This window comes from Muntiacus reevesi, chromosome 2, assembly GCF_963930625.1.
Source record: "Muntiacus reevesi chromosome 2, mMunRee1.1, whole genome shotgun sequence".
Lineage (NCBI taxonomy): Eukaryota > Metazoa > Chordata > Mammalia > Artiodactyla > Cervidae > Muntiacus > Muntiacus reevesi.
Genome location: NC_089250.1, coordinates 967,042 through 993,049, shown reverse-complemented (window position 1 = coordinate 993,049; position 26,008 = coordinate 967,042). Strand labels below are relative to the sequence as shown.

Genomic DNA, 26,008 nt, shown 5'->3' with positions numbered 1-26,008 from the left:
CCAAAAAACTACACGCACAAAGATCCTTATCTCAGAATCTCCTCCCCCTCCACCCCGCCGGAGGAACTCAAACCAGGACAGGGGTGATCCAGGGTGCTCTGTTGAGGTTTTGGAGTCAATTTTCTTCCTTTCTGTCTGTACCTCAACAGTAAAATCAATTTCTATTTACCTAACAAATAAAAGGCAAGTCTCAATTTTTCATAACTTATATAGCTGCCTTCTAACAGTTTTCAGAAAGCCTACTGCACCATTTTAGGTACACAGAAAAAGTTAATGAGACCCAAGAAAGCCAAGAAATCAATTAGAGTGAATCAGGTTATAAATCTCCTATTGCCTGTGTTTAACATCACATGTTGAAATATCACAAGAGACAAATCAAATGATCTTGGAGAACTTATTTATAACTATTATCATTTACCTCTAGCAGGCACTGGCACTCACTCATGAGTTAATTTTAAGCAGCTGGGAAACACTGTCAGAACCCAGTACCTAATGGGTTCGAGTCATGGAGGTTGGAAGACACAGTGCTGAAAATTCTTTCTTTGAGTCACACACACTCAATGACTCGGAGCTTCCTGGTACTGTATCAAGGTTTCATTCATCTTGAGATCAGACACATAGGCTTCACTTATTGGCCGGATCAACCCTATTCAGAACTTCATCTTTCAGCAGAGACCTTCCTTTTGATAGCATTTAAGATGGCATATTTAGGAGCCAGTATGCCTGGGTTCAAACCCTGGTTCCACCTCTAACCAGCTGTGTAATTTTGAGCACAATACTTAACCTCTCTGTGCCTCACTTTTCTCATCTATAAAATGGGAATAATAATAGAATCTACATCATGGAGCTGTTATAAAAATTAATGAGTTGAGCTACATACAGCAGCCTTGGCACTAGACAGTTGGATAGAAATACAATTCCTCAAGCCCCACACCAGACCGCCTACACCAGAGGCTGCATTTTACGACCATGATGGGATTGTGTACACATTAAAGCCTGAGAAGCACCGACTTAACGCATGTCAAGTGCTTGAAGCAGGGCTCAACAGGCACTTTTAAGTGCCTGATTTTCACTATTATTATCTCAGCTAATGAGATGCTACCCTAGGAAAGTCTTTAAAGTGAAAGTGAAGTTGCTCAGTCGTGTCCGACTCTTTGCAACCCCATGGACTGTAGCCTACCAGGCTTCTCTGTCCATGGGATTCTCCAGGCAAGAGTACTGGAGTGGCTTGCCATTTTCTTCTCCAAGAAAAGTCTTTAGCAACCTCCAAAAACTGTGTAAGTGCTTCATGAAACCATTCTTTCATGGCACATGCTACAGTCACCCTTTTACATATTTTCCATAGTTACTTGATTCATGTCTTTTTCATTAAGTTATTAGCTGGTGTCACAGATCCAATTTCCTAAAAGGAGATCCTTGAGGGGAAGGTACTTAGACATGTGATTTGTTGACTTAAAGGAGAAACAGATAGTGGAGGGGGAGAAATACTGGATATGGAAGCCAAGGTGAGTTACAATTTCAAAAGCCTTTGCCTCTGCCTGATCCTATAGGGGACTCCAGAGTGTAGATTACATCAGTGTTTCTAGCCTTGAGATGAGGAAGCTGAACACTGATCCTCACACTCCAGTCAATTGCTGGCCAACAACGTCCCCAAAAGGAAACTCCCAGGCACTCCTGGCACCTGTGAAGAGGAGTCAAGGGCTGTCTTCTGAAAAGAGAGCAGGTGTTGGGAGTGAAGCATGTGAAAGGAGGGGGATGGGAACCCGGGACCATCTGGGCATGAAGCTGACATGGACCAATATAGCCAGGCACTGCCCAGCCGTCGGATGCTCCCAAATGGGCCCCTCTGACACCCTGCCTCACCCCACCCCCAGGCACTCATTCATGTAGTCAACAAATTAGGTTCTGATTATCTAAGTGCCAGGTACTGTTTTAGAAACTGGTGATAGAATAGTGATGAAATACGGGGCTTATGAAATCTAGTGGAGAAAAGACAGACAATAATAAGCAGTAAATATATAGATGTACAAGATACTTCCCGCCACTGATACTTGCTAAGATTGTATATGCAGAGTAATAGACTAACTTTCTGGGCCAGGGAGAGGAAATGAAGCTGGTAACTGCAGTTGGAACTTCAGCACCCCACGCAGATCCCCTCTGCTGGACAGGAGCCCCAACTCCACAGGCATGGCAGGATTTTGCTACCAGCCCCACCCACACTCTGCCAGGGAGAATGGTCCCTTTCTGAGGAGTACTGCCTTGGCAGAAGAGCAGCACTCCGGCTGGAGGCACCTGGAACCCACCCCTGGGTCAGAGAAGCTGCTGGGAGCCAAGGATGCGCTGGAGTCCATGAGGGACAACTCCTACTCCGGAGTTTGCTGAGGGACCAGGCTGAGGCGGGATTCCTCTCGCACCTTCCTCACTTCCTTCCAGCCCTACTTTGTTCGGATTCCCTCACTCTCTTTCCCCTGAAAGCATCCCCTCAATACACAGCTTGCAGGGGAATCCCACTCTGCTTCCAGGGGACCCGGCATAAGACAGCCACTTCTCTTCTCCCTAGAATTCTCTTTCCTTACACAGCCCAGGGCAGAGTCCCACTGCTCTCTCATTTCCTTATGGCCTCCAGGCCCTCCAGGAGAGGAAACAGGGTGGCAAAAGGCCTCATTTCTACTTGCACTGGCCTCCTGATGGAAAGGCAGGAGTGGAGAAGGGCAGACCTAAAGACAGACCTCAAGGTCTGCCAAGAATTCTTACTGTCCTGGTTGGGAGGATGCCCTGCTGTCCAGCTTCCTGGCGACCAGCCTGAGTCATGGAGAGACACACGATTGGCGACTACAGTGTGAACAGAGCAATCCTCTAGCTTACAGTGCGCGTAACACACGAGGTGCCAATTATATGTATCAAAACGCCAAAGGCAGCACATACCTATGGTCCTCTTCTCGAAGGACGAGAAGATCTCAACCCTTAATGCTTAAACTTCACTGGTCACTAACAAGTTTTTAACTGTTCAGAGTACTTTAGGTTTCTGAGGCAGCTGGAAGGCAAAACTCGTGGTCACATGTAATTGCGATAAATTCCTTGATAAATTACCAGTCTGTATAGGTGATGCTGAGATGATAAACAGGTCAAGAGGGTCCAGGCTGATTTTCTGTACATCCATCAAGCAGATGCTATGATTCTGTTGGCTTATTACCCCTGGTGGAGATGCACGCAGGGAACATGTTCGCCTTGCCAGCAGCTTCCCAGGGGACCATTGCTGAGGGACTGCTCTCCACCCCATAGGGATCAGCAGCACGGAACCGCAGGCGCTATCTGACTCCCTACCCTCCCCACACACTCAGCAAGCCTCCCGGGACAGATGAAGCATTTTGGGTGGCAGTGCTCGTCAACAAACTGGGGACACCCTATCTCCTTCTTTATTCACATCACAAATTTTATATTATTAAACACTGCTGACACCTGCAATACAATGCTAAATATATATACACAAATTTATATGTCTATGTTCATATTACATCAAATAATATTATATCATAGATATATGTCAGTATTACAAACAATATACAAATATATGCATAGTGTATGGTAAATTAGTTGCTCAGTTGTGTCCAACTCTGCAATTCCATGGTCAGTAGCCCCTGAGGCTCCTCTGTCCATGGAATTCTCCAGAAATATATGCATACATAAATATAAATATATGTATATAAAATATTGAAGTGTGATCCTTTGGAGTACAGGATAAAGAAAGTCACACATGAACAGGTTAAAAAAAAAGAAGAAATAGCACAGTAAAAATTGGCTACTGATTTCTGAGTCATCTGAATCTCACTTATCACAAAAATTCAATAAAGTCCTATAGAATTTTTTTAAAGGTAACTATTAAAACAAAAGATGGCAAATATCTGGGTATATATCAGTCTTATAGGTCATTTGAATACTTTTTTCATACATAAAACAAATGGAAGAATTATAAAGAAAGCCACAGATAATTTCAACAGGAAAAGATTTTTAAAATTCTTTAGGCTAAACCATCATATGTCTTAAAAAGGAAACAGGAAGTTAGGAAGATATTTCACTACAAATCTAATAGATAAAAGGATTATTATTATTGTGAAGAAATTCTCTCAATATAAAGAGCTCTGGACCTCTGGAGTTGCACTGAAGTAAATCTCTTAGGAATATTCACAATCTCTAACAAATGGGTAAAGACCACACACATATAATTTACAGGGAAGGCAACATGCAGGACCCACATATAGGGTGCTGTGGGCACCCCTTTTGATCCCCATCACCCAACTCTTGAGTGTTGCCTGCTAACAGCTCCTAGTGGCCCTTTCTGAAAATTGCCTTCAACCAAATGGGAGCTGCCTCACCCAGAACCAAAAGAACCTCAGCTAATCAGTGACTCTTTTGGGTGGAAGATGTCCAGGCAACAGGAGGAGGTAGAAAAACAATGTACGATACTTTCATAGACTAGAAAGAAATCATTCAAATAATTTTTGCCAGAATACCAAATAATATAGAAATATGGTCATTATAGGGTTTCCTTAGTGACTCAGACGGTAAAGAATCTGCCTGCAATGATGGAGACCCTGGATTGATCCCTGGGTCAAGAAGATCTCTGGGAGAATGAAGTAGCTACCTACTCCATCTAGGAATATGTAAATGGAGTATGTAAATGTACTCTTGCCTGGGAAATACCATGGACAGAGGTGCCTGGTGGGCTACAGTCCAAGGGGTTGCAAAGAGTTGGACATGACTGAGCAATTAACACTTTCACTTTTCACATGGTCATTGTATACTATGCAGGTTATAAATATATTTATAGTCTAAGTTAGTGGCACATACAAGATGGCAACCTGAGAAAACACACTTTATTCTCTTATGCTATGCCTCTCAGATCCCATCTAAAATCACCAATGGACTATAACAGGCAGGAAATGATTGATCAGCCCTGAAACAATACCAACAATATTCAAAATTAAAATTACACTACACATAAAGGGAAGGGAAATTGAAGGAAAACACCAAGGGCTGCCTTGCATGTTTCCATCTTGAGAAACAAACACAACATAATTGAAAGTGTTCCTTGCAGGATCTTAGGAACACAACCCTAGAAATGGTGGATACAAGTGAGGAGGCTGCAAGAGCAGCCAACCCCATTGGAGAGTCCCCAGCGTTTGAACCACCTACTCAAGCAAAATTTTGATCATCTTCCTAACTTACAGTACATTTTGATGAAGCAGCAAGTAGAACGTCATGTCTGGACCCATTGTGTGCCTGACAAGGAGCCTAGTCCAAAATAAAAATTAAATACAGAAAACCACCATGTCCTTTGTGTGCAAATTAACAAGACTGTGTCAGTCAGGCCCTCTCACCCCAGGCTCTCACACCCTCTCACCCCATGTTCTATAAGCAATGACTGTGCACAGTTGTGCAACAGCTGAGATTGCTTAAGGCACTACACAAGCAGGTCCCAAAGTGCTCACTCGGTCGCGGGCTACCTTGTGAAGCACGCCTATACAGGCACCAGCTGGGAGAGCTTTGCTGCTGCACTGGGGTTACACTGGGGCGGCATCATGGTTCTATTTTGTGAGGTTATGTTATGGCTATGCTACGGCTGCTGAGTCAGCAGGAGAGAGGCTGTGTTATGGCCGTCATGCCGGCCAGGAGAGAATAAATGTGTCTGCAGTTCCCATGGCTCCTCATGTCTTTTTCCAGCCTCTTAGCTCAAGCTTTGCCTATCCTGGGCTCAGCAAACAGTGAGGACAGTGGAAACAGCAAGACAACTGGCATCATGAATAGGATCAGCAGTACACCTTCAAGTAGCTAAGCCACTGAACTAGCAATATAACTATATTAATATAACACCCAGAAAAGGATTCCTTTTTTAAAAATTAATTTTCTTTTTTTACTGTAAACACAGGAAAGGATCCAACCATCATTATTTCAGCATTACAGACAAATGTCGGGTCTACATCCAGATGACTCTTTGTTCAAAGATGGAGAAATATTAAAACAAATAAAAATGTTTTCAAAGATTGATCCCTAAAGACGCTGCATTATATATATCTATATATATGTATGTATGTATATATATGTATGTATATATATAAAACAAAGAGAAGGAATGTGTATTTGGGGGAACGTTAACAGAGCAAAACAAGTGAAGCATCTGCTTTATGGTATCAATAAAATTCCTTGAAACAAGAAGTATATAAATAATGAAAAGACAAGGCCAGAGGATGAGATAAAACAGGAGCTAAGACACAGGCAGAAATAATATCAGAGCTGAATAGCCAAAGAAGACAGAAGACAACATCAAAAAAGAAAAATACCATAGTAAAATTAGTCTTTGCTAGAAATAGGATGCCTAATTGTCAGAGCAGAAAAATTGAACCACTGATACAGAAAAAAAAATCTTTTAAACTCAGAGTGTTTTTATTTTAAAAAGACAAAATCAATGAGAAAGAAGGTAACACAAATGAAAAGAGAACCCAAATAGTGCAAAATGATACTCCAGAGGCTAAGGCCAGATAAATCCAGCAGGACTGAGAATTAAGGACAAAGCAGAAGGAAACGTTTCCAAATCTGTCCATCTAAAATAATTCCTGAGATTCCAAGTGAAAATAATAACATATTATCAATGTCAATACATATGATAATGACTTGATTTTTACAAAAATACTTTAAGGGGATTAAAAAAAAAGTCCTTAGAACTTTCAGGAGGATAAAAGCAGCAACAATTTCTTACAAAGAAATAAAAATCAGGATACCTGCACTTCTTTTATCACATACCAGGTCAACAAGAGTTTCAGAGAGAAATGCCTGTAATCAAGGAGACTATACAATTTTCCAAGTACTTGGGTAAAATAACTAGAATGATATTCTGATATACATGAGAACATCAAGCTTAATATATATGAAATATTTCTCAAAAGTATCACTAAAATGTATATTCTAGTCAACTAGATACGAATCAAAATTATAGCTTCAGAATGGGGGAATTCTGATAAAAAGATGAAAAACTGCTGTACAGCGGAAATTTAACACAACACTGTAAATCAACTATACTGAGTAAGAGTTTAAAATATAAATGCTCATCCAATGAAAGGCTGAAAGAGTGAGCAATTAGATTTACTACCAGATTTTATGTCACTTGATTCTACTGCCAAAGTGACGCAGTTATACATACATACATATACATGTGTGTGTCTGTGTATATACATATATACATGTATATATTGTAGTGTTAGTTGCTCAGTCATGTCTGACTCTCTGTGACCCCATGGACTATAGCCCGCCAGGCTCCTCTGTCCAGGGGACTCTCCAGGCCAGAATATTTCCCTTCTCCAGGGGATTTTCCCGACCCAGGGATCGAATCCAGATCTTGTACATTGCAGGCAGATTAATCCTGGGTTTGATCCCCTGGAGAAGGGAAGGGCTACCCACTCATATTCTGGTCTGGAGAATTCCATGGACTATATAGTCCGTGGGGTCACAAAGAGTCAGACACAAATGAGCAACTTTCACATATATATATATATATATTATACATATATTATTCATATATATATAATATATATGTATTCTTTTTCATGTTCTTCTCCATTGTGGTTTATCATAGGATAGTGAATATAGTTCCCTGAGCTATAGAGTAGGAAGTTGGTTTTTATCCATCCTAACCATACTACTTTATATCTGCTAATTCCAAGCTCCTAACCCTTCCCTTCCCCACCACCCCTTCACTTTGGCAAACACAAGTCTGTTCTCTGTACCTGTGAGTCTGTTGTTTTTTTGTTTTTTTTCACAGATATGGTGATTCGCATTGTATTTTAGATTTCACATATAAGTGACATATGGTATTTGTATTTCTCTTTCTGACTTACTTTGCCTAGTATAATAATCTCAGGTCCCCAATGTTCCTGCAAATGGCATTATTTCTAAATAAACATTTATCAATTGCTTACTAAATGTGAATAAAGACTTGCAAATATGGTAACAAAACACATTTCAAAGAATATAAATACTTGAAACAAAAGAGTAACTGAAGCTGGGAAATTATTTGAACATAATTAAAGACATGTTAATATCTTTATTATACAAAGAACTTTCATAATTTAATAAGTATGAAAAGAGATATGGGCCATAAAGAGGAAATTTAAACTATATTCTCAAATTACCAAGAAAATTTTTTAAAGGTTCAGTGTTGTTCACTATCAAGGAAGTTGAAATTAAAACAATAATAAGAGATCACTTATTAACTTTCAATCTTAAAAAATTATACTAGTTAGTAGTACGAAACACTTGGTGTTAAGATGTACTCTTAGATATAACTGTGAGAGTCTAACTTTGTTTCACAAATCTGAAATTATTAATAATTTTTAAATGGTCATTTCATCTCTAAGTTAATGATTTTGACATAAAAAGATTTATAAATATATGACTTAAAAAATATAAATGTTCAAAAGTATGACTTCATTTAAATATATGATATATATTAATCATAACTGTATGTAAATATCATGCAGTCATTAAGAGAATATAGTAAAGTTCATTAAATTTGGGGAGAGGTGTTCACAGTAAGCTATTCCAAAAATATGAACACAGCATATTTTAACATGCAGTACAATTCTGTTTTACAATATTGAATCCATTAAAGTAATGAAAGGAAATGTTTCAAAAGTTAAGGGCAAGGTTATCTTTAGGTGGTGAGTTTATGAGAGATATTTATTCTCTTCTTTATACTTTTAAGTATGGTGGCAAAGATCACCAGCTGTTCCCATAGTAATAGAACCACTAATTGTACCTAAGTACATGACTATCTGAAATTAAGACTAAATTTTCCAGTTTCTGTTGTGTGACTGAGCTCATACTAATGAAATTTACATGGAAGCGATGTATAAGATTTCTAAGAATGTCCAGAATATTATTCTCTCTATTCTGTTCCTCACTGAAAGGTAACTGTGAAGGCTGGAGTGGAAGCAGCCACCTTAGATCATGAGGCAAAAGCAATGTTTGAGGAGGGCAACATAACACATGGACGGAGTCCAGGTCCTCGGAACCAAAGGGCACCACATCAGCTCCTGACTGGCTATCTCAGAGTAATGTGGGACAGAAATAAACTCTAATCATAAGACACTTGAATCTGTCTTACAGTAACTAGATGATATTATAACCAATATTCACACTTTTCAAAATTTCTACCAAAAAACCTTACTAATTTTATGGGAGAAAAAACAGTATCAAAATAAAGAAAAATGGCGGTTTAATTGAAAACAGCTTGTCTGACAACTTGGATGCACACATTCAAAAAATAAAGCAAATTATAAACTTTTGATAGATTATTTTCCCTTACTTTATCTTTTAAACAAGTAGATTTGAGGTAATAAAATCTATCTACATCCTGCCTCTATATCGCTGCTGTCATTTTCTTCACTGGATATCGCAGAAAATAAAGATTATTTCATTGATAACCAAAAATATGAACAAAGAGTTGACAAAATAGCTTCCTGATGAAGAAACGAAAAGAGAATGAGTTATATTTCTTGATTGTCTCTCAATGCAAATTTAAAATATCAGATGACTTTAAAGCTGAGAGCCAAAAAGCTCTCTTACCCAACATCGCTGTTGCTGCTGCTGCTAAGTCAGGTCAGCTGCATCCGACTCTCTGCAACCCCATAGACGGCAGCCCACCAGGCTCCCGTCCCTGGGATTCTCCAGGCAAGAGAACTGACCTAGGTCAAATAGCCTGGATATACATATAAAACCTTGTCCCCAAAAGAGGCAATAAAAACCAAGATTAGGATCATAAGGGAGAGAGCATGATTTACACACTTTAGATTGTTTATGCTTCATCTTTATCCTCTTCCCCCTTTTATTATAACTAAAAACAGCAGGAAGGACAACATTAATGCTTGACATACAGCTGATTCCCACAGTTGGTATTATCTACGCTGCCAGAGAAACTGCTGCGTACAAAATGATACATTCTGATAGGAGATCACAGCAACCCTCATCAAATGCAAAGCAATGTACATAATAGTTACAAGGTATTAAATGTGAAATGAAAACCTGAGCATTTGAACACAAAATTTTTAAATGGCTTTTTAAAACTTCCAGGTTAGATTTTACTATGATAGTTTACCTAAAATTTTCTTTTTAATGAAAATAGTTAGTGGCTGTACAACAAACATACAAGGGAAACACACACAAAAAAGTGAAAAATCAAACATCTCTAAATTCTGAATTACTAAGTAAACAGCATGTAGAGTACTGCCTGTTACAGTAAAATATATGCAATACCTTCCACAATCAGAATGGTGAAGGATAAGAGGGAGTGCTCTAAATGGAGATAAGCATATCAGGTACTATTTGTTAACATAAAAGAAAAATAGGACAAAAGTAAAAGGGAACAATTGAAAACGACCATACAAAAAAAAAAAAAAAAAAAAAACCCAAACAAAAGAAAATAACAGCAGGCAACATCTTCATCCAAATTCTACCTATATTTTTGAGAATTTTAAGGCCAAAGACACAAAGTCAATTTGGAAATGAATTAAGGGGAAAAAAGAAGGGCTACCTAATTGAAATCTCTGTGTAGATATTTAATTTTTGATGTGTGAAGATCTATTGGTAAAATGAGTCTGACAGTTTAAAGTTACCCAGTAAACAAACACCATCACTTCACACGCACTTTTAAAAATCTGATCTTTGCTGTGGAATTATTTACTGAGTAGAATTCATGGTGTCTACAACAAAATGATTTTCAAAAATAATTTAATCAAACACATAGCATGGGAAAAAAAACAGAAAGAAACTGCTTTTAAAAGATTCCTACAGATAAAACAAACTTATGGTTTCCAGAGAGGGGGAGGGGCTAAAGTAGGAGTTTGGGGTTAATAGACCCGTACTTCTATATATACATAATAGATAAACAATAAGGACCTACTGCATAGCACGGGGAATGGTATTCAATGTCTTGTAATAATCTACAATGGAAAAGAATCTGACAAAGAATACATATATATAAAACTGAATCATTTTACCTGACACACTGTAAATCAACGACACTTAAAAAAGAAAAAAAAAAAGTTCTAGGTTTACTTAGATGACTTTTTTAAAACAATAAATAAAAAGTCCCAGTGATTTTAAGAATGGATGCCTACACATAACCCCTGAGTTTCCTAAAGTGCTGCACCTCTTCTTAAACTGACTGTCCTTGATAAGCTGTTCTGGAGATTTCCAACAGGATGCTGTTTTCAGTGCTAAATGTATATTTTCAAAAGAAACATGCTAACACTGTTTACCCCGATTTTTTAATTCAACTTTCAATGCAAAATGAGACGTTTTCAGTGGGGAAAACGACTTTATTTAGAAATTTAAGGTGTGATCCAAACAAAGAAGTCAATTTGGTTTGCTTTGAGGCCTCTCTGTGGGGAGAAATGCTACTCTGGTTTAGGACCTGGCCAAACAGTGTTCAGCCTAAAAAAGAAACAAAGAAATCCATCTTCCTTCAAAGTTTTTTTTATTTGTAATAATTAAATACCTAGTGTTCAATGACCTAGGTCAAAAAGGGTTTCCAAGGGGAACTTAATATAGAAAGTTTGATTCTGAAGAGAAATAAAATTTAATGTTTATAGTTCAGATACATATTTTTTTAATATTTGCACAAGTCTTTATATTTTCTAGAAAGTGACAGAGATTGAATATGTAAAGTCAAGAATTTTTTTTTGCAGTTATCTAATTCAGGTTATTGATAGCTTATTGATATACTACTTAAATTTTTAAAAATTAAATGTAATAATCACATAGCTAAAATATTAAATAGAATGGCATAAAATTAAGAAAATCGTACTCACTCCACCCAGTTCTTCCACTAATATCTTTACCACAAAACAGCTTTTATTATTTAAAAAAAATTATTGTGATATATAACATACACAGAAAACTGGATTCAAAATGCACACTTAAAACTTTATAAAGTTTTTTAAGAAATCTCCACACTGTTCTTCATAGCAGCTGTACTAATTTGCATTCCCACCAACAGTGTAAGAGGCCATATGATATGCCATATGACCCAGCAATCCCACTTCTGGGCATACAGACCGAGGAAACCAGATCTGAAAGAGACACGTGCACCCCAATGTTCATCGAAGCACTGTTTATAATAGCCAGGACATGGAAGCAACCTAGATGCCCATCAGCAGATGAATGGATAAGGAAGCTGTGGTACATATACACCATGGAATATTACTCAGCCATTAAAAAGAATTCATTTGAATCAGTTCTAATGAGATGGATGAAACTGGAGCCCATTATACACAGTGAAGTAAGCCAGAAAGATAAAGACCAAAACAGTATACTAATGCATATATATGGAATTTAGGAAGATGGTAATGATAATCCTATATGCAAAACAGAAAAAGAGACACAGATGTACAGAAGAGACTTTTGGACTCTGTGGGAGAAGGTGAGGGTGGGATGTTTTGAGAGAAGAGCATCTAAACATGTATATTATCTAGGGTGAAACAGACCACCAGCCCAGGCTGGATGCATGAGACAAGTGCTCGGGCCTGGTGCACTGGGAAGACCCAGAGGAATCGGGTGGAGAGGGAGGTGGGGGATGGGAAATACATGTAAATCCATGGCTGATTCATGTCAATGTATGGCAAAAACCACTACAATATTGTAAAGTAATTAGCCTCCAATTAATAAAAATAAATGGAAAAAAAAAAACATTATAAAGTGAGTGCTTAAAGAAACGGAGCACTGCCAGACCTCAGAGGACCCTCATTTGTCCTGACCCTCCTCCCTCACAAAGGACAGCCTCCACCCTGCCTGCTTCTGTGATTACTGCAGAGCCTGCATTACACTCATCACTTCAGTCGCACCCCTACACTCTATAGCTTAGCTTTGCCCATTTTGTCATTGATATAAAAAGATTTATATACATTTAATGTTATGCATTATGTCCTGTAGAGTTCTCTGTAGGCAACATGGGGTTTGAGAGATTCATCATACTGAGTGCTGCTGTAACACCGTCACTTTCATCTCTGCAAATTCACAGCAAATCAAGTAAAACAGTCATTCATTTAAAATAATCCAGATTTAGGATGCTGCACTCAGAATTTTGTTGTTTAGTCACTAAATCATGTCTAATTCTTCTGTGACCCCAGGGACTGTAGTTCCCCTGCCCAGGCTCCTCTGTCCTGGGATTTCCTAGGCAAGAATATTAGAGCGGGTTGCCATTTCCTTCTTCAGGGGATCTTCCTAAACCAGGGAAGACAACACTCAAAATACCTTCTCATTTTACGTAGCTAAGTACAATGGCATCCTCATAAAAAAATGACTCCATGTATAATTTCCGTGTGCGCAAAGGGAATAAACCTCTTGGAGAAATGCAACATAATGAACAGTGAGCTATGCTTCAGTGAGACTGGGATCAAGTCAAGGATATAGCAATCCAGATTCTTAACTCTAGGGACCTTTCATGGAAGGGCCATGGGTGTATGGTCACATATGGGATTTCCTTACTGCCCTGGGCCTGGACACAGGTTGAGAAAAGTAAACCTGTTCCTGGGAACCACTGTATTGATAAAAAGTGCATCTGAGGTCTGTCCCCAACAGAATCCATTGACTTTACTTACATCATGTTTTAACCAGTGAAACCAAAATTTCCAGACAAAAGTTCAAATGGAAAACCTATAGAGTTTACACTTTAAATATTATGCAAAATCTCATTGAAAGCCAAAACTCCTCAAAGAGAATGCTTTTTATTATAACAAAGCCAAATGAGGAAACTTCAGTTTTTGCTGCTGCAGATAATACTCATCAAGCACTTACCAAGTGCTTCCTGTGTATTTGCTCACTTCAGTTTCATAGCTGCAGTATGAGGCAGGTTTCTCAAGCAGCGCTCTGCTGCTGCTAAATTGCTTCAGTCGTGTCCGACTCTACGCGACCCCAGAGACCCACCAGGCTCGTCCCTGGGATTCTCCAGGCAAGAGTACTACAGTGGGTTGCCACTGCCTTCTCCAATGCATAAAAGTGAAAAGTGAAAGTGAAGTCGCTCAGTCGTGTCCGACTCCTTAGCGACCCCATGGACTGCAGCCTACCAGGCTCCTCCACCCATGGGATTTTCCAGGCAAGAGTACGGGAGTGGGTTGCCATTGCCTCCTCCGAGGCAGCGCTCTACCCAGAGTGAAAAGAAGAAAATCTAACTATACCCTGTTATTCTCACAGGTGAACAAGATGGATACTCAGGGATTAAAAAAAAAAAAAAATCAATTAGCATTTGAAAGTACAGAAAGTCCTAGCTCTTCACTTGGAGATACTAATCCAATGTCATTCTGCCTTTCAAATCAGTGAGAATTACTGCAGAATATATTTCAGAAAGAAAAAGATCTTCCAATTTTAGATATACTTCATTTTAGCTACTTCTTTTTTAAAGTTTTGCTTTCAAAGCATTAAAGATGCTGGAGTTTTAAACAATTTTGATAATGTGTCTTATCTGACTGCTTACCATCTCCCTTTAGGTTTATAAATCTCATAGCAAAGAAAAATAAATCATGAGGAAAAAATAAGAATTTCCAACCACAGAAAAGTCAAGGAGGAATGAATTTTCTTTCTTATCCAGCTTCTTAGTGGTAACAGCAATAAAAAAAAAAATTGGGAAAGATACAAGACCCTTGACACTGGCAAGAGCTAAGAGTAAAAATATGAAAGAGGCTATTCAGTTAAACATCCTTCTCAGAAGCTGAGTTTACACAGGAGACTATACTCCTCCAGACAGCCTCCCCACAGGGACAACACACCACCTTCAAAGGCCAGAGAAGCAGCTTTCTGGGCTTAGGTCAAAATCCTCTACTGATTTTCAGGTTAAGATGAAGGATGAAAGCTGCTTTGCAGAACACATTTTTTAAAAAGAGCAAAAACAGATAAACATAAAATACAACCAAAGCAAATAAACAAGAAATGAAGCTTGACCCACTGCAATAGCTCAAATGGCTAAGAAAATAAGAGAAACTTCTGGTGCAGGGCATTGCTGTGAGTCACTGTTAAGCTTCAAACACCAATCCCTCCCACAAGCTGATGGTGGAGTCCAAACTGACTGAGAATTCATGTCCATACCCACAAATCAAGAAAGAAATAGGCTGGATAAATTTTCCTTATAGTTTCCCTTGTCTGAGAAATACAGACATGCCTCTGGGTGAGGAACATGATAGAGGATGATTCTCTCTGAAATAAGGGAGGAATCCATCCAGTATTGCAGAATGAATTGAGAAAGCTATCTCAAGACTGAAGATGTCTGCCTATAGGAAAGGGAGGCACCCCTTGTCCTTGATACAGGACATTTACCAAAATGTCAGAAGGGAAAATAAACTCCAGAATTCAAAGAAGGAATGTACAGGCCCATCAGTACTCCCTCCAGCCTTCTTTTTGAAGAAAAACAGAAAGAACTCAGAACTCTCAGCTCTCAAACCATAGGCTGTGACAGGAAAACACTCTGGTCTCAGGTAAAGGAAGAAGTTCAGACATCACCAATGCTTTATTAGAAAAAAAACAGAATGTCTGAAAAGGACCATTCAAGCAAGAAAAGAGCAAAGCAACTATGCAAAATATCCCAGGCCAGAGGTAAATAACGCAAAGAATGTTTAAAACATCTGGGCATCAAAAACAAACACTGGATCCTTTTGCTGCTGAAGATCAGGTTCTCTTTAGACTTTTTGCCAGGCAACATCCAATGCTAGAAGATGCTGGAATGATGACTACAAATGTGACCCAAGAATTACGCATCAAGGTGTAGTTTAACATAAAAGAGTGACACTGGTAAAAATGGAAGCCCTCATGAAACACATTCACTTCTGAACCCTTCTGAAAATTATCTTTACATAGACTTTGACCATGAAACAGAGTCAATTTAGAGAGGACAATAAACAGCTTAGAAATGCAAAGCCATGGTGAGTGATGGATGGAGAATATTGATTTCATTGAAATATATGGTTAAAACTAATCAAACATGGAAATTATAGTTCTAGGACAATGTGATTTTTTTTAAATCTGATTTTTTAAATTGTTTTTAATTTTTTTAATTGTTTACACATGACACAAGTAACAAATGCAGAGACATGGGGCCAGGTGGAAAGGGGGAGACACGCTGCGGGGTAATGTTTCCATGCTTCACAGACAGGCATTCAGTACAAGATCGAAATTTTAAGACTCCATGTTAAAACGGTTTCTTCAAAATGATCTTTTTTTTTTTTTTTTAAAGCCAGAACATTTATTGCATGACTAATTGTTGAAATCCTTAGGATGAACTAGATGCTGCAACAGTCGCTCGCTTGGGTTTAGGTGGTGTTCCTTCACGGAATCCATGCCTGAATCAGCGGTATACAGTTTTTAGGTCCCTCATTCGACCAGTCCCAGTGGTATTTTGTCTTTTAGGTTTAGCACTCCAATTATACTTTCTCTTTCGCTTGGCAGGGCAGCCACACTTGCCACAGGTCGACTTCTGAAGGTGGTAGGCCTTAGAGCCACAGCGGCGGCACAGCGTGTGCGTCTTATTCCGATGCTTTCCAAACGATGACGTTCCCTTCGTCATCTTGCTTCTGCCGCCGAGACCAAAGAGCAAAATGATCCTATTTTTATACAACTATTTTTAATCCTTATAGCTGTATTTTATATATATATATGCTTAGAAGTATATGTGGAATGACATTAACGTAATGTTAATGATGGCTATTTCTGGGTGTAAGGATTTCAGGTGATTTTTTAAAATTTTATTTTTGTCATATTTTATTATCTAACATACATATACATATATAAATACATGAATATATGTGTGTGTAATACAAAAATAATGCCATGTTTTAAAAAAAGACTGAAAGCAAATATCAGTTCAGTCGCTCAGTCATGCCTGACTCTTTGCGACCCCACGGACTGCAGCACGCCAGGCCTCCCTGTCCATCACCAACTCCTGGAGCTTACTCAAACTCACGTCCATCATGTTGGTGATGCCATCCAACCATCTCATCCCCTGTCATCCCCTTCTCCTCCAACCTTCAATTTTTCCCAGTATCACAATATTTTTCAGTGAGTCAGTTCTTCACATCAGGTGGCCAAAGTATTGGAGCTTCACCTTCAGCATCAGTCCTTCCAGTGAATATTCAGGACTGATTTCCTTTAGGATGAACTGGGTGGATTTCCTTGCAGTCCAAGGGACTCTCAAGAGTCTTCTCCAACACCACAGTTCAAAAGCATCAATTCTTCGGCACTCAGCTTTCTTTATAGTCCAACTCTCACATTTATACATGACTACTGGAAAAACCATAGGTTTGACTAGATGGACCTTTGTTGGTGAAGTAATGTCTCTGGTTTTTAATATGCTGTCTAGATTGGTCATAGCTTTTCTTTCAAGGAGCAAGTGTCTTTTAACTTCATGGCTGCAATCACCATGTGTAGCGATTTTGGAGCCCAAAAAATAAAGTCTGTCACTGTTTCCATTATGTCCTCATCTATTTGCCCTAAAGTGATGGGACTGGATATCAAGATCCTAGTTTTCTGAATGTTGAGTTTTAAGCCAACTTGTTCACTTTCCTCTTTCACTTGCATCAAGAGCCTCTTTAGTTATTCGCTTTAAGTCATAAGGGTGGTGTCATCTGCGTATCTGAGGTTATTGTGGAAAGTTGTTAATGCTGGCTCTTTATCAACTAAAATAAGTTTTTATATTAAAAATCTCAATCAGTTTCTCCTGTCTTCACTCATCACATCTATTAATATAGGATTTTTTTGTCCTGTATTTCCTTTTCTATCATTTTCAACAGTGCTTATATATGGAGATATCTTTACATCTTCTATGTTGCTACCCTTTGAACTGTTGTTATCTGAATGTCACAGATCAGGAAACAGGTCTGTCCAAGCACATCTTATACAGAAGAGATGACGTCAGAACCCAGATCTGTCTCAGCCCATGGTGTTTATACCACATCATTTTAGGAACAATTTATTATCTTACTCTATTGTTTTAAATGAATCAATGTAGAAAACTAATAACTTTGAAATCTACTGAAAATCAAATTCATGAAATAAATGGAAAATTTTAATATTCCTAAAATCCAGTATTTTGAAGGAGCTTTGAAAAATTCATATAGAAGGGAGCACATGGGAGGCAATTCTTTGCCTCGGTTCAGCCACCGGGCAGTTTGCCTGCTTATAAACACTCTTAGGGCTTCCCAGGTGGCTCAGTGGTAAAGAATCCGCCAATGTAGGAGACGAGGGCTTGGACCCTGGGTCAGGAAGATCCCCTGGAGAAGGAAATGGCAATGCATTTCGGTATTCTTGCCAAGGAGATCCCATGCACAGAGGAACCTGACAAGCTACAGTCCACGGGCTCAGAAAAGAGTCGGATGTGACTTAGCAACTTAACAACAACAACATTCTCAGTCTGCATGCTTTGAAGCAGCAAAGTGGGAGCATTTCACTGATGCAGGGCCTCCCCCTACATTACCACCAAGTTGGTAGTTTATTTTCCACTGTGAAAGTTTAGAAGCAAATTACTGTTGCCAAATGGCATATATGGAAAATATAGTCCCCATTTTGAGATGAGTCAAATTAACAATCAGAAATGAGTTTAAAAATCAATTCATTCTTTCCAGTTCCAATTTCTGAGACATTCAGTTTGAAGTCCACTGGAGCTAAAAGTAAGTAGCTGTTCATTAATATTAATGAAATAGAAAGCCAAGTCATAAAATGAGAGATAAATACTATGAAATGATTATATTACCCACCAAATATCTTTAAATACAAATTTGGTTATTTGTCAACCTCCCTTGTTAAAATTTAGTTGATCCAACATTAATGATGGTAATTTCTAAAGGGCAGAAATTGAGGCAATTTTTCTTACCTATTTGATCATCTTTATTTTCTATTTATTACTACCTCTTTAGCTGGTTTCAGGAACTATTTTTAAGTGTTTATCGTCACTGCTTAACTCTTATTTGTTCTCCTTTGAGTTTCAAAATTCTATCACTGAGTGAATAATTCCCTTGAAAATAGGGAAGTCACAGATGCATTGTATCTTCATCACCCGATGTTTGGCATTCAGAGGAGCACAAATGCAGAAAGTAGCAAAATGGCTATGTATGAATTACAATGCTGTCGATTTCAGCAATTACATTTAATTCATCAGACACTTTAATTTTTAATTTCTTAAACTAAAAGTTGCCACCCAAAATACGAGGCAAACAAAACTCCTGGTATCTGACAGAAATGGTATCAGGACATATTTCTAGATGGTTCATCACTGTCAACAAACTCTAACTTTGGAGAAAATAGTAGAAAAAAATCTGGAAAGTGGTTCAGATTTTTCCAATTTGAGTGTACTCAAGGACTATTAGGAAAACATATCTTCATCAGGAATTACTGTTGTTTCCAATTAATAGCACAGGAGAGAGAAAAGTCTTATTAAGACTGCTATTGAATAGGAGAACTATAAGCATGGTGGTAGGAATGATTCTGCTGTGCCAATTGCCCTTTAGAACCAGGACCATTGATTCCTATAATAAAGACTCTTATTATCATCTTCCTTTTTCTTCTCTCTTTTCTATCTTCCCAAGATGCTGTTTGACTAACAAAACATACACCATTACCTGCATTACTTTTAACTGTGCTAATAATATATTAGTCCAATTTTCTAGCTCACACATCCCAAGACACAATAATGTGCTCTCCATATACCTAGTACCTCTCCTCCCCAATACAAAAAATCAATCTATCCAAATAAAATACATTCTCAGGTAGAGATTCTTGCTTTTCTTCCTGAGACTCAGATCTTAAAGGGCAAGTATTGGCTGTTTCTCAAATCACTGAGTTCATTTTTTTTGTTTCAAAAGCTGTCTTGATCAAGGACTTTAAAGAATAAAACTGTAGATCACCAGGCAACTGAGTGATATACCAAAAAAAAAGTTTGAAAGGGTGAAACCAATGCACATAACAAACTGTTCTTAGTCATCATCCCTTAGAAGTCCTTCCCTATCCACCTCCTCCATCTTCAGAGCTTAGGTAGGTGGAATGGGCTCCTTGATAAATGTAGACTAATTATATAACTACACTTCTTCTTTTATAAGATGTTATACCAGAGTCACCTCATTTCCCCCCCCCGTTATGTAACTGGGTTGTAGGATATGTAAGCCCATAGCAGTGGCAGCAGTGTTAGTCGCTCAGTCATGTCAGACTCGTTGTGACCCCACAGACTGTAGCCCGCCAGGCTCCTCTGTCCATGGGATTCTCCAGGCGAGAATACTGGAGTGGATTGCCATTCCCTTCTCCAGAGGATCTTCCTAACCCAGGGATCAAACCCAGGTCTCCTGTGTTGCAGGCGGATTCTTTATCATCTGAGCCACCAGGGAAGATCTACTTAAGCCCATACACCTACATTAAAATTAGTTTTATTTCTGTCCTTTGATTCCAAGGCTTTCAAGCTCTAATTTTACACTTTTAAGGACAACTTTTTTTCAATACAAGACACTCTGCCCTGCCTCTTTTTCTATTAATCAAACAACTCATAAGCCAAGCTCTCTTATGCCCCAGCTATTTTATATGCTATAGTTCTTAAATAATCTTATGCAGAAATGTCTCTACCTTAGATCAAATGAGTCAGAAAGTAATAACAATGTAGAAACAAGGACAAACCATACTTTAAGGTAATATGCATTGTTTTCTTTAAAATAATTTAACCTAACTTTCAAGTTTTAATTAATTTTAGAATATGGTTATTTCTCTCAAGGGTGCAATAAAACAATGTGATTTTGTGATTATACTGGGGGAGGGCTGTAACAAAATCTTCATGAAAGTTCAAGATATATGCAACAGATGGCCAGAAATTTCAATCATATAACCTGCTATTGAATGCCTTAAATGTTAATGTTATACAATCAACAAAAAATGATGAGGAGATTAGACCAAATCCCAGGGGGGGGAATGGGAGTTAGCCAGAATGTTATTATTTCTATCTCTCTCCCTCTCTCTTTTTTTTTTTTTTTCTGACATTTCTTCTAGGCAAAACAAAGCTTCAAAGGGAATGATTCCTACCACCTTCAGTGAAACTTATTGTAAAGAAAAAATTTTAAATAGCAAACAATAAACAATGGCCTGGCAAGTAACACACGGTCCTGACTGAAGAATGTTCAATATTCTCATTTTGAGTTTAGACACAACAATGCATTCTATTGTGTGCACAGGGGTTGGTGTCCGCTGTGGATAATTTCTTCCATATTTGTGTAGGTTTGTTTTGCTCTATCAGCAGAAGTGGTACAAGATGAGACTGAAGTCAGTTATATAACGGCAGTTCTATAAATTTTAAATGACTGAGGCATTTCATCCAAAAACAGATGACATTCCAAACATTATTGACAAAGAAACAAAAATCTAGATCCACCAGTGTTCACTTTCAAAAAGAAGAGCAACACTGGGTTTTAATCATAGACATCAAGATTAGCACACGCCAGAGAGCAGATTCAAGGAAAAAGAATTTTAAAATCTTAATCTTAATAATTCTCAATCCAAGGTTTTCTTTGCAAAATTCCATTCTCTTGTTTTTCCCCAGATTAAATCAATCTATTGCTTGATCTAAACATATATTTTAATGCATCTTCATTTAATGAGGGAAAATACATGTGGACAATTGTGTCCAAAGACCCCCAAATTATTAGCCAGTATCAACAATCTTGGAGATTTTCAAGCCCATATCCACCATATCCACCATTATGTCATAATCATTGTCAAACTTTTTTGGAGTCTAAGTCTGCTAACACTTTTCCCTTCTATTGAACATTTCAAATTCCTGAAAAAATATTTTTGAACAAAAAGGGTATTTAAGAAAGGACATACAGTGTGCATTTCACTAAGTAAAAGGGAGGAAAAAGAAAGAATGAATAAGTCAAATGCAATGTGACTAGAAAAATGACTTTAAGAGGAGATCTGCTAGCAGACACCAGCACTCTTGAGTATGTGAATTTGGTGCAGTGTTTTGAAAAGTCCCCATTAGCATTTGATTTTCATTAAGAAGAAACAGTTGTTTTTGGTATATTGTTTACCAATCATTCTGGCCACAACCCTAAAGATTATTTTCAATTTAACCCTACTTTGACTCAAAATACACATAAATTTTATCACTGATGTGGTGCCAAGAAAAGTGTCAGGCTAGGCCATATGAATGCCTAGCCAAGTTCAATGACACCACATGTGAAGAGCTGACCTACAGCTGACTGCAGACACTTTCATGTATGCTTTTAAGACATGCTCAGATCAGCAGGACCACCACATTTTGACTGCAAGAAGCAACAAGTAGTTGTTTTAAGCCCTGAGTTTTGGGGTAGCTTGTTACATGGCATTACTGAGGCAATAGCAAACTGACACACAATTCAATTGCCAACACACAAAGCCTTAGCATTGACTTTGGCTGACCAAGGAGAATTCAAAGGTTTGGCAGCATGTTAACACAGCATTTAATAAAGTAAGGAACTTTAAAAGTTAGACAATCTTATTTAAACTCTACATAAACATCCAGGTAAATATGGCTATTTTTACAATTAAAAAATGAATTCTCTCTAATCTTAGTGACTTATTTTTACCATGACACTCACATGATTTCTTAATGATGATTGTGGGAAAAAATAAAACAATGGTTCAAAAATCACTAAAACTTCTGTCTTGGCACATGTTCATCCTGTTAAGTCATTGTTATGGTGAAAAGTTTATGATTTTGTTAACAATATTGTGAGGACATAGCAACATAATTGAAAATGGATACATGTATTTATGCTCCACAATTCTCTATTTTAGAAATTACTGAAGTACAGGCAGTACAGAACCAAATAAGTTTAAGTACAAGATAACATTAAGAGGTAAACCTGGGATTTATCAACAATAATAGGTGCTCCAAAAATATTTTTGAAAGCATAGATAAAAGGATGAAAATACTTATGAAAGAGCTAGCTCTACATTCCCTCAAAGATCCCTGGTACTAAAAATTATGGAATGACCTCAACTTAGAAATTATCAGTGATATCATTACTTGGATATTAAATAGCTCTCCCACCCTTTGGCAAATCTCAAATGGTATTTAGTCATTCCCTTTTAAAATGAAAATGTTTTGAATTAGATAATTCCAACAATAACTACCCTAGTCCCACCATATGCCAGATTCAGGACCAATTGTTCTATATGCATTACCCTTTTAATTTTCATAACTGTCCTATAGGATAGACACTGCTATTCCCATTTTATGGATGAGAAAACTGACACTGTCCACAATCACACAGCTAATGACTGGTAGGAGTAAACTCAAGTATGTTTTGCTCTTAAACATTCAGAATTATGTATAAAGTTAGAGAAATGATAAGTTATTCTTGATATGGCCAGGTCCTGGCCTTATGAAGAGTTTCCGCTCAAGGAGTTGGAGAATCTGGATCCACATTTCAAGGCTTCCCTATTAATCATTTCTCATAATGCATCCCAATCATAGATGTTGGTGACTCCTGCAGAATTGCTAGATTTTCCTAGGGAAATAAGAAGGAAGTACCAAAAATCTTTAGCATGAGACTTCAAATCTGACTCCTGTTAAGATGAAGCATCCTTTGATGCCAATAAATATTAACCTTCTATATAGTAAGCCGTGAACCTCGAGATGTTCAAGGTGGATTTAGAAAAGTTGGAGGAACCAGATCAAATTGCCAACATCCGCTGGATCATTGGAAAAGCAAGAGAGTTCCAGAGAAACATGCACTTCTGCTTTACTGACCACGCCAAAGCCTTTCACTGTGTGGTTCACAAGAAACTGGAAAATTCTTCAAGAGATGGGAATAACAGACCACCTGACCTGCATCTTAAGAAATCTGTATGCAGGTCAGGAAGTAACAGCTAAAACTGGACATGGAACAACAGACTGGTTCCAAATCAGGAAAGGAGTATGTCAAGGCTGTATATTGTCACCCTGCTTATTTAACTTATATGCAGAGTACATCATGAGAAATGCTGGGCTGGGTGAAGCACAAGATGGAATCAAGATTGCCAGGAGAAATATCAATAACCTCAGTTATGCAGATGACAGCACCCTTATGGCAGAAAGCAAAGAAGAACTAAAAAGCCTCTTGATGAAAGTGAAAGAGAGTGAAAAAATTGTCTTCAAACTCAACATTCAGAAAACTAAGATCATGGCATCTGGTCCCATCACTTCATGGCAAATAGATGGGGAAACAGTGGAAATAATGATAGACTTTATTTTTGGGAGCTCCAAAATCATTGCAGCTGGAGACTGCAGCCATGAAGTTAAGACGCTCATTCCTTGGAAGAAAAGTTATGACCAACCTAGACAGCATATTAGAAAGCAGAGACAAATTCACAAATTTGCCAACAAAGGTCCATCTAGTCAAAGCTATGATTTTTCTTGTAGTCATGTATGGATGTGAGAGTTGGACCATAAAGAATGTTGAGCACCAAAGAACTGATGCTTTTGGACTGTGTTGTTAGAGAAGACTTGAGAGTCCCTTGGACTGCAAGGAGATCCAACCAGTCCATCCTAAAGGAACTCAGTGCTGAATTCATTGGAAGGACTGATGCTGAAGCTGAAACTCTAATACTTTGGCCACAAGATGTGAAGAACTGACTCACTGGAAAAGACCCTGATGCTGGGAAAGATTGAAGGCGGGAGGAGAAGGGGACGATAGAGGATGAGATGGTTGGATGGCACCACCGACTCAATGGACATGCTGCTGCTGCTGCTGCTAAGTCACTTCAGTCTTGTCCGACCCTGTGTGACCCCACAGATGGCAGCCCACCAGGCTCCTCTGTCCCTGGGATTCTCCAGGCAAGAACACTGGAGTGGGTTGCCATTTCCCTCTCCAATGCATGAAAGTGAAAAGTCAAAGTGAAGTCACTCAGTCGTGCCTGACTCCTAGCGACCCCATGGACTGCAGCCTACCAGGCTCCTCTGTCCACGGGATTTTCCAGGCAAGAGTACTGCAGTAGGGTGCCATTGCCTTCTCCACAATGGACATGAGTTTGGGCAAACTCCAGGAGTTGGTAATGGACAAGGAGGCCTGGCATGCTGCAGTCCATGGGGTCGCAAAGAGTCAGACATGACTGAGTGACTGAACTGAAGAAATATATATATGTACATATTATATATTTATAAATGTAAAACAAGAATTGAATTCTCAACTTTGTGTTACACAGTGTAGGCAGTCAAATTTCTTCTGTATTATCAAGTCAACTGCTATCATATTTAAGGAAACAATCTCAGAATATATAATATCACAATTTGAAATATTAGATCAACTGAATATTTTGTTGACAATGTGATGTCCAGCATTTCCTTATAAATGAAATAATTATTATTAATATTTCTCAGTTAACTACTCCAGAGTTTAATCTAAGCTAACAACAGGGCTTCTCTGGTGGCTCAGTGGTAAAGAATTCGCTTGCCAATGCAGGAGCCGCTGGAGATGTAGGTTCAATCCCTGGGTCAGAAAGATCCTCAGGATAAGGAAATGGCAACCCACTCCAGTATTCTTGCCTGGGAAATCCCATGGACAAAGGAGTCTGGAGGGCTACAGTCCATAGCGTCGCAAAAGAGTCAGACGCAACTCAGTGATTAAATAACAACAATAATATTGAATGTTTAGCAAGTGTCAGACACAATTTTAGCTGCTGTAGACATTAGGTAATTCTTCCCCATTTAATAGATGATGGAATCAAGTCTTTGAGAGATTAACTTGTTCAAGGTCCTCAGGTAGTCAATTTACGACTGTATGATGTTTGTGATTGGAATGCTGACTCTATTTCTATATTGCATTAGAAACAGAAATACAGGGGAACATAAGAAATTCACAAATGAAACTGGGCTTCTAGGTATCTAAGAGCATTAGTCACACCAAGGGTTTTCCAGTGACTGAAGGCAATTCTAAATTTGATTCTCTTCTGCTCAGTTCTGTGCTCTAAACTTTCTTCCCGT

The 26,008-nt window shown here is 38.3% G+C and overlaps 1 protein-coding gene and 1 pseudogene across 4 annotated transcripts in view; both read right to left on the bottom strand.

Annotated features, from left to right (window-relative positions):
• PLCB1 (phospholipase C beta 1) overlaps positions 1–26,008 on the bottom strand; it is an 830,993-nt gene that overhangs the window by 652,615 nt on the left and 152,370 nt on the right. The window lies entirely within an intron of this gene.
• Positions 16,225–16,624, bottom strand: LOC136157758 (large ribosomal subunit protein eL37 pseudogene; annotated as a pseudogene).